This window comes from Eriocheir sinensis, chromosome 24 (genome assembly GCF_024679095.1).
Source record: "Eriocheir sinensis breed Jianghai 21 chromosome 24, ASM2467909v1, whole genome shotgun sequence".
Classification (NCBI taxonomy): Eukaryota; Metazoa; Arthropoda; class Malacostraca; order Decapoda; family Varunidae; genus Eriocheir; species Eriocheir sinensis.
The window spans coordinates 4,494,159-4,501,658 of record NC_066532.1 but is presented as its reverse complement, the minus strand read 5'-3'; the positions used below and the strand labels follow the sequence as shown (position 1 = coordinate 4,501,658).

Sequence of the window (7,500 nt, the reverse complement as noted above, 5' to 3'; positions counted from 1 at the left end):
CCCTCGTCAGTACACCCGAGGACAGATCTCGCCTCTTTTCTGCTTACTTTTCCTCTCCTTCAATTATAACTTTTATTTTCTTTGGTCTGCTTCTTCTTCTCTCTTTTCTTTCTTCTTCTTGTTTCTTCTTGTTTTCGTTCCCCCTTTTCCTACTTTCTCTGCTTATTTTCATTAACTTTTATTTACTGGGTCTTCTGCTTCTTCTTTTTTTTCTTTTTTTTTCTTTTTCTTCTTCTTGTTTTCCTTCCTCCTTTTCCTCCTTTTTCTTCATACTTTTTCTTACTTTTTAATTGTAACTTTTATTTACTTTGGTCTTCTCCTTCTTCTTCTCTCTTTTCCTTTTCTTTCTTCTTGTTTCTTTTTCGTCTGCTTGTTTTCCTTCCTCCTTTTCTTCCTTTTCTGCTTACTTTTTCTTCCTCTTTAAGTATCAACCTCACCTAGCAGAGGGAATAGATGTTTAGAAAAAAAAAAGACTGGCCACGTTTCAATCAACATCAGGCCCAGGGGAGGCAGGCTGGGTGGGTGCAGACAGACACATCGGCTCAAACAGAAAAAGGAGATGTGTAGCAAAAAAAATAAAATAAATGAAAAAAAAAAAATTGGTCACGTTTGCCTCACACTTCCGGCTCCTCACGCGGCGCCCTCAGCGTGCCTTGGGGAGAGCCACGCCGCCACACGCAAATCAGATTGTCCCATTTTTCCCTTTATGAGACAGCTGAGGCAATGAATATTCAGCATGGCGCGTCTTGCCCTTCAGGCGGCGGTGTTGTGGCCGCGACGCACCAGCTGGCCATGAATGGTCCAACGATACGAGTGCGGTGGAGGACGTTGGGAAAGGCCTTTATTTTGAGGTGGAATAGTAATGCAGGCGCGGTGTCCTGGTGGACCTGGGTTCGAGTCCCGCCCGTCGCCACCGGTGCCAGATTGTCGTACTCAGAGCATAGTATTTACCGGCTTCTGACGCCTAACTATTGCCAAGAAACATAAGGAATTAACTATTTTAACGATAATTATAAGTGAATCTCCTTATTGGGGTCCACGAGACTGTTTTTGGGTCGGAAGTCGGTAAATATAAGAGGCTGGGTACGACAATCTGGCACCGTTGCGGGCCGTCGCTAGAAACTGACAATTTTCAATCATCGCCCAGTGGTCCAAGGCCACCCATACGTGTCCTGATGAAATCCGGAATCTACATAAACTCTCTAAAAATAATCAAAATTAATATGCCGGCGGCCAGTGATGAAATGCTGGTTGTTTTCAGTGGAACCTTCGCCTTAGCTGTAGATGTGCCTAATTCTTTCTGTGTGTCTGGTTTTCTGGCTGCTTGTCTTTATATGGCTGCCTCCATCTTTTCTCAAATTCTCTCTCAACACCGCTATGAAGGCATCTCAAGACACACACACACACACACACACACACACGTACAGTTCAGACGCTACAGAATCCCTCCCTCTCCCTCTCCTTCACATTCCTCTTTCCATCACTTCCCAAAACGAATGAGCTCCTTATTTCCTGCGTATTAGCGGGTTCGACTCCATTAGCCTCCTTGGATGGCAGATCGAAGCCTCCATTTCCTCGACTCACCGCACGGAGGAGATTCAATTTTTGCTTCCTTTTCATCGCTAAAGAGGAAAAAAGGAATCGAGATGTGTGACTTGGGTTCGGTTTGGTGTGTGTGTGTGTGTGTGTGTGTGTGTGTGTGTGTGTGTGTGTGTGTGTGTATTAATACGATATATATGCTTAAAAGAAACTATATACATGCGAAAACTATGCAAATTATTACCCTTCCAACAAATTTTAATAAACTTTAAAATGTCAAGAAAAAAATGGAAATGTAAAGCAATAAAAAGGAAAAGATATGTGTCGCTCTTTAGGCAAAATAAATAAATAAAGAAAGAAGGAAAGAAAAAAAGAAAGGAAGGAAGGAAAAAGGGAAAGAATATCAAATAAAAAACAAAACAAAACATTTTTCTTCCTAAAATTTTACATATACTTACAAATGAGGAATAAATGTCTGCTCTACACACACACACACACACACACACACACACACGAGAGAAAATGAATGCGTTGCGTCAGCGAGGAAATGAGACTGCCCTCAATATCCTTTTTTTTGTTTTGTTTTTTTGTTATTTTAGTTCACGTCGCAGGAATGAGTGTCTGCAAAAAGAAAACGGAATATCTGGAAATGCGTACAATACCATTAAAATAGATGTCTTTCCTTTCCAAAGAGAAATAATCCAACATGTGCGATGGTTTTACTTCCTTCAAGCAGTTTATGGTTTGCCGAATAAATAATAAAAGAAAAAATACAGGAAAAAAGAAGGAGAAAAAGGAAACAAGAGTTGGGGAGGCGGTGGCCGAGTGGTCAACGCGCGGGAGTGGTGAACTTGAGGACCAGTGTTCGAATCCCACCGATGTACTCTGACAATTTTCAAACCGTAATTCCTATCAACAAATACAGGATTCATACATACATGAGTCCATACAATACGTACAGACATACATACAATAATAAACACATTAATAAACTCGCCAGATCTTCAATCAACCCTAACTCCAGCGACTTCGGTCAAGAGGAGCACCGGGGGGGCAGCATGGGCCAGGGAAGAGTCACACATCACGGCAGCCACTATAAATAAAATTCGCCTGCGCCACTAACGAGCTGGGGCCGTCCAAGAGACCCCTTAAGAAAGCCTACCGGCGTTATAGACAGAACCTAAAATAATAATAAACATAATAATAATAATTGTGATGATGGTGAAGAAGAAAAAGGAGAACCATGAATAACGAGAACAAGAAGATAATGAAGATGACAACAATTATAATACTGATAAGGAGGGAGAAAGAAGAACAAGAACAAGAGCTAATGGTGCTGATGATGACGATGATTATGATACCGAGGAAGAAGAAAGAAGAAAACAAGAAAGAAAACACTAACACTAACAATAACAAGCAGCAAAACCACCACCAACAACAACACATCTGACCCACAGCGATCTACTTACCCTATTCGTGCGTCGCCATCCGTCCGCCCATCGATCCGGCGGCAGAGAAGGATGAACCCGACCAGGTATGGGGTGAACGCATTCCCACGTGGCCTAGATTTGAACTGGAACAAAACAAGACGCAGTTCAGTGAGGGAAAAGGAGAGCAGGGAGGAAAGGAGGAAAAATGAAGGAATACTGACACAGATTATGGAGTTTGACATCCTAATAAATCTTTCTTACTGATGTGAACTGGAGCAAGACAAGACACAGTTCAGTGATGGAAAAGGGGACCAGGGAAGAAAGGAGTTTAACATGTGAAAAAATGAAGGAATACAGACACAGATTATGGAGTTTGACAACCTTATAAATCTTTCTTATTGATTTGAACTGGAGCAGGACAAGACGAAGTTCAGTGAGGGAAAAGGAGAGCAGGGAAGAAGGGAGCTTAATATGAGGAAAAATGAAGGAATACTGACACAGATTATGGAGTTTGACAACCTTATAAATCTTTCTTACTGATTTGAACTGGAGCAGGACAAGACGCAGTTCAATGGGGGAAAAGTAGAAGAGGGAAGAAGGTCGTCTAACTAGGAGGAAAAAATGAAGGAATATAAACAGAAATTACAGGTCGTGGACTTCGACATCTTTAATCATTCTTGTTGATTAGAATTGCTTAGAGCTGGACCAAATGAAGACGCAGTTTGTGGAGGTATTTACTGCTGATATCGTGTTCTTTTCTATGTCAAAATTCCATGGTATTATTCAATATTAATAAGTATACGCATCTTGACCGTGGGGACATTGTATTAAACATGTAATTCATTAAGCTTGAAGAGTGTATCAAGGCACCTCTCCACCCAAAATTGACCTCTCTTTTGGCTACTCTTTACTTCTGTCTTGTGGGAGCGGTGAGTAGCGGGCTTTGTTTTTCTACACTCTTTTTGTTGCCCTTGAGCCGTCTCCTTTGTTGTAAAAAAAAAGCTGTGGTCTATTTATTTTACTATCTATCAATCAGTCAATCTATATATCTATAAGTCAGTCAATCTATCAATCTGTTTCAGCGTATTTATATCTATCTTTTTCTTTCATCCTTCCGTCTGTCTAAATGGGATCGAAACAGGTTTGGGACTTTGGGATTTCAGTAGTTCTTGTCCTCCTCTGTGTACTCGATGGATGTTCCTTGATTCTTTTATGTCATATGAATCCTTTTTGTACATTTAGCCACAACGCTGCGACTGGCACGGATTTCGCCTTCACTGGTAGCCTGGTAACATACACTCCCAGGCCTTTCTCTGCCTCTGTGGTGGATAGTGGAGTGTTTCCCTTGTGGTATTGGTGTGCTGGATATCCCTTCACTGGTAGCCTGGTAACATACACTCCCAGGCCTTTCTCTGCCTCTGTGGTGGATAGTGGAGTGTTTCCCATGTGGTATTGGTATGCTGGATATCTCCCCCCCCCCCCCCCCCAAGGTGCAGGACTTTACATTTTTCTTCACTGAATTGTAGCAGCCACTGTTTGTTCCATTCCTGTAGCCTGGTGATGACTTCTTGTAGGAAATCCACAGTCAAGGGGTTAGAGAAGCGATGCAAGCTATATACAGAACTGGGGTAGACATAATATTCATACACATACATATATACATAGCACATACACACAGCTACTGATTTTGAACAAGCATTCAGAATTTCCCCAACTATACAAATATCATCAACGCATACAGGATTTAAACATACGAGTCCATACAACACATAGAATACATACATATATACATAGCATATACACACACAGCTACTGATTTTGAACAACCATACAAAATTCCCCAAACTTTATAAATACTATCAACGCATACAGGATTTATACATACACGAGTCCATACAATACATAGAATACATATAGACAGACAGACATACATACAATAATATACACGTTAATAAACTCTATGGCGCGCTGGTCAGTGTCACATAAAAGTATAATCTACAGCCGCCGGTAACTGTAGTAAAATTTTATGGCCTTATTGTTTTATTGCGCCAACACTCTGTCGATATTTAGGCATTCATTTATTTATGTACTCATTTATTCATTCATTTATTTACTCATTTATTCATTTATTTAATTACTCATTTATTCAGTCATTTATTTACTCATTTATTCATTTATTTATTTACTCATTTATTCATTTATTTATTTACTCATTTATTCATTTATTTATTTACTCATTTATTCATTTATTTATGTACTCATTTATTCATTCATTTATTTACTCATTTCATTCATTCATTTATTTACTCATTTATTCATTCATTTATTTACTCATTTATTCATTTATTTATGTACTCATTTATTCATTTATTTATTTACTCATTTATTCATTTATTTATGTACTCATTTATTCATTCATTTATTTACTCATTTCATTCATTCATTTATTTACTCATTTCATTCATTCATTTATTTACTCATTTATTCATTTATTTATTCACTCATTTATTCATTCATTTATTCACTAATTTATTCATTCATTTATTGACTCATTTATTCATTCATTTATTTACTCATTTATTCATTCATTTATTTACTCATTTATTCATTCATTTATTTACTCATTTATTCATTTATTTATTTACTCATTTATTCATTCATTTATTTACTCATTTATTCATTCATTTATTTACTCATTTATTCATTCATTTATTTACTCATTTATTCATTTATTTATTTACTCATTTATTCATTCATTTATTTACTCATTTATTCATTTATTTATTTACTCATTTATTCATTCATTTATTCACTCATTTACTGCACGCATTTATGCTTTCATTCATTTACTGCACTCATTTATTCATTCATTTATTATTTCATTCATTTATTCACTCGTATACCGCATCAACATACTCTTCATTAATTCACTCATTCACTGCACCAACACAGTCAATACCTATTCATTTATTCACCCACTTATCTATTCATTTACGGGGGCGACCTAACACCCTCCCCACGGTTTGTATATTTAACTTAATGTGCTTATTATATACTTTGATTTGATTGTGTATTGCTTTATTGATTTATTTATGTATTTCTTCTTTCTTTCTTTCTTTCTATGTTTCTTTTTCTGTATGTATTTCTTTCTTTCTTCCTTCCTTCCGTTCATTGTTGCACCGGTAGGCAATCATGATGGATCCTGGTTGTCGGTTCCAGTCCGTTCATGGGGCAGACAAGTGTTTATAGTGGCGCCATCATGTCTGGTTCATCCTGTGTTTCTTTTTCCATCATGTCTGGTTCTTCCTGTGTTTCTTTATGTATTTCTTTCTTTCTTTTTCCTTCCATCCTTTCATTGTTGCACCGGTAGGCAATCATGATGGATCCTGGTTGTCGGTTCCACTTCATTCATGGGGCAGGCAAGTGTTTATAGTGGCGCCATCATGTCTGGTTCATGCTGCCCCTCAGAACATATATATCTTTACTCCACTGTACAATTTCACCAGAGTCCGGGTTGAAAAGTGGTCTTCAGGACAGCATGTGGGTAGTTTTAAGCCACTCCGCCATGGTTGAAAACTGTCCTTAGCTATTTTTTCCTGCAATGCCTAATTTATTTCACTATGTAATGACCATAAAACCCCAGATCAATTATTAAGGAGGCTGAATAATAATTTCTTAAGTATACTAATATGTGAAACCCCCCAAAAAATAGGTGAAAAGGAACACACGAGTCACGGACGAAAGAGAATTATAAGAAATTAATGATTATAGGGCAGAAAGAACGTGAGAAAAAAATAGTCATGAGTCTTGGTTACGGACGCAGAAGAAGAAGAAGAAATTAATGGATATGGTGCAGAGAAAAAGTGCAAAAAATATCAAAGAAAATATTAGAAAAAATAATGAAGTAGTTCGCAATGAATGAATGATGAGGAAATAAAATGTGTTATGATTATTGGTACGAACGAAAAAAAGGAATAAGAATTGAATGAATTTAAAATATAGCGAAAGTCAGAGAAATAAAGAAAAGGAAGTGCAGGAAAAGAGAATGAAATGGTGTAGAATGAATGAATGAAGAGAAAAAAATGTAATGAGTCTTAGTACGGATGAAAAAAAAAAGAACTGAATGGATTTGGGGCACAGAGAAAGTGGGAAAATATAGCAAAGAAAGTGCAAGAAAAGAGAATTAAATGGTGATGAATGAATGAATGAAAATAAAATAAAAGTGTTATCTTCCCGCCTCTCTAATTATTAACACAAGTGCCAAGTGGTTTCCAAATATTTAGTGTGTGTGTGTGTGTGTGTGTGTGTGTGTGTGTGTGTGTGTGTGTGTGTGTGTGTGTGTGTGTGTGCTGTAACGCTTCGGTCATTCATGTAACGCTTGTTTCCTCATAATGTTACGAACTCTAGACTCTCGAGGCTTAACAATTTCTCTCTCTCTCTCTCTCTCTCTCTCTCTCTCTCTCTCTCTCTCTCTCTCTCTCTCTCTCTCTCTCTCTCTCTCTCTCTCTTTCCTTTCCTATTATTTTCTTTT

General features: G+C 37.7%; 1 long non-coding RNA gene across 1 annotated transcript in view; it reads right to left on the bottom strand.

The window, feature by feature from the left end:
- Positions 1-7,500, bottom strand: part of LOC127002799 (uncharacterized) — a 118,528-nt gene that overhangs the window by 61,603 nt on the left and 49,425 nt on the right. Inside the window, exon 2 of the long non-coding RNA XR_007756553.1 lies at positions 3,009-3,112. This is a non-coding gene — a long non-coding RNA (uncharacterized LOC127002799). The remainder of the gene's footprint in view (positions 1-3,008; positions 3,113-7,500) is intronic.